This window comes from Nicotiana tabacum, chromosome 14 (genome assembly GCF_000715075.1).
Source record: "Nicotiana tabacum cultivar K326 chromosome 14, ASM71507v2, whole genome shotgun sequence".
Lineage (NCBI taxonomy): Eukaryota > Viridiplantae > Streptophyta > Magnoliopsida > Solanales > Solanaceae > Nicotiana > Nicotiana tabacum.
The window spans coordinates 37,531,063-37,533,172 of NC_134093.1; positions in this window are offsets into that span (position 1 = coordinate 37,531,063).

The window sequence follows — 2,110 nt, forward strand, 5'->3', positions numbered from 1 at the left end:
ATGTTCAGGCCTTAGCCAACCAGTTCGTGAGATTGGATATTTCAGAGCCTAGCCGGGTATTAGCTTGTGTGGTTGCTCGGTCTTCTCTTTATGACTGTATCAGGGAGCGCCAGTATGATGATCCTCATCTTCTAGTTCTTCAGGACAGGGTTCGGCGAGGTGATGCCAGAGATGTGACTATTAGTGATGACGGTGTGATGAGGATGCAGGGCCGGATCTGTGTGCCCAATGTAGATGGACTTCGGGAGTTGATTCTTGAGGAGGCCCATAGCTCGCGGTACTCCATTCATCCAGGTGCCGCGAAGATGTACCAGGACTTGAGGCAGCACTATTGGTGGAGAAGAATGAAAAAAGATATAGTTGGGTTTGTGGCCAAGTGTCTCAACTGTCAGCAGGTTAAATATGAGCACCAGAGGCCGGGTGGATTACTTCAGAGGTTAGAGATCCCAGAGTGGAAGTGGGAGCGGATCACCATGGACTTTGTAGTTGGATTTCCACGGACTTTGAGAAGGTTCGATGCTATCTGGGTGATCGTGGATCGGCTGACTAAGTCACCTCATTTTATTCCGGTGCTGAGTACATACTCTTCGGAGAGGTTGGTAGAGATTTATATCAGAGAGATTGTCCGCCTTCATGGTATTCCAGTATCCATCATTTCAGACAGAGGTACACAGTTCACATCACGGTTTTGGAGAGCCGTACAGTAGGAGTTGGGTACTAGGGTGGAGTTGAGCACAGCCTTTCACCCTCAGACGGATGGACAGTCCGAGCGCACAATTCAGATTCTTGAGGATATGCTCCGTGCCTGTGTGATGGAGTTTGGAGGGTCATGGGACCAATACTTGCCACTTGTAGAGTTCGCTTACAACAAGAGTTATCAGTCCAACATTCAGATGGCACCGTATGAGGCTTTGTATGGTAGGCGGTGCTGGTCCCCTGTGGGATGGTTTGAGTCAGGCGAGGCCCGATTGTTGGGTACAGATTTAGTCCAGGATGCCCTGGATAAGGTGAAGGTGATTCAGGAGAGACTTTCACACAGCCCAGTCCAGGCAAAAGAGTTATGCAGACCGTAAGGTTCATGATTTGGCATTTATGGTTGGTGAGCGGGTCTTGCTTCGGGTATCGCCTATGAAGGGTGTCATGAGGTTCGGGAAGAAGGGCAAGCTGAGCCCGAGGTTCATTGGTCCTTTTGAGATATTGTGGCGAGTTGGGGAGGTTGCTTATGAGCTTGCCTTGCCTCCCAGCCTAGCAGGAGTTCACCCGGTATTCCACGTGTCTATGCTCCGGAAGTATCACGGTGATCCGACTCATGTATTGGATTTCAGCTCTATCCAGTTGGAACAAAGATCTATCTTATGTTGAGGAGCCAGTAGCCATTTTGAACAGGCAGGTCAGAAAGCTTAGGTCAAAGAATATTGCTTCAATAAAGGTCCAGTGGATGGGTCAGCCGGTCGAGGAGGCAACTTGGGAGACCGAGCAGGATATGCGCAGCCAATACCCTCATCTTTTCACAGTTTCAGGTATGTCTTTATACTCGTTCGAGGACGAACGATTGTTTTAAGAGGGGTGGATGTAACGACCCTGCCAGTCGTTTTGAGAGTAATAGCCCCGATCCCCTATTAACTGCTTTTCCCAAATCGTTTTCTGCTATTATGACTTGCCGGGATGATTCGTTTTGAGTTTCGGAGTGTTTTGGGACACTTAGTCCCTAAATGAGAGCTTAAGCCCTAGGATTTGGACCGTAGTCGGAACTATGTGAAGACAACTCCGGAATGGAATTCTGTCGGTTTTGTTAGCTCCGTTAGGTTATTTTGGGTTTAGGAGCGTGTTCGGATTCTGTTTTGGAGGTTCGTAGCTCATTTAGGCTTGAAATGGCGAAAGTCGAATTTTTGGAGTTTTGGGCCGGTAGTGGATTTTTGATATCGGGGTCGTTTTCCGATTCCGGAAGTTGGAGTAGGTCCGTAATTTTGATTATAACTTGTGCGCAAAATTTGAGGTCAATCGGACGTGATTTGATAGGTTTCGACATCGGTTGTAGAATTTTGAAGTTTCAAGTTCTTTAAGTTTGAATTGGAGGGTGATTCGTGATTTTAGCGTTATTTGATGGGAT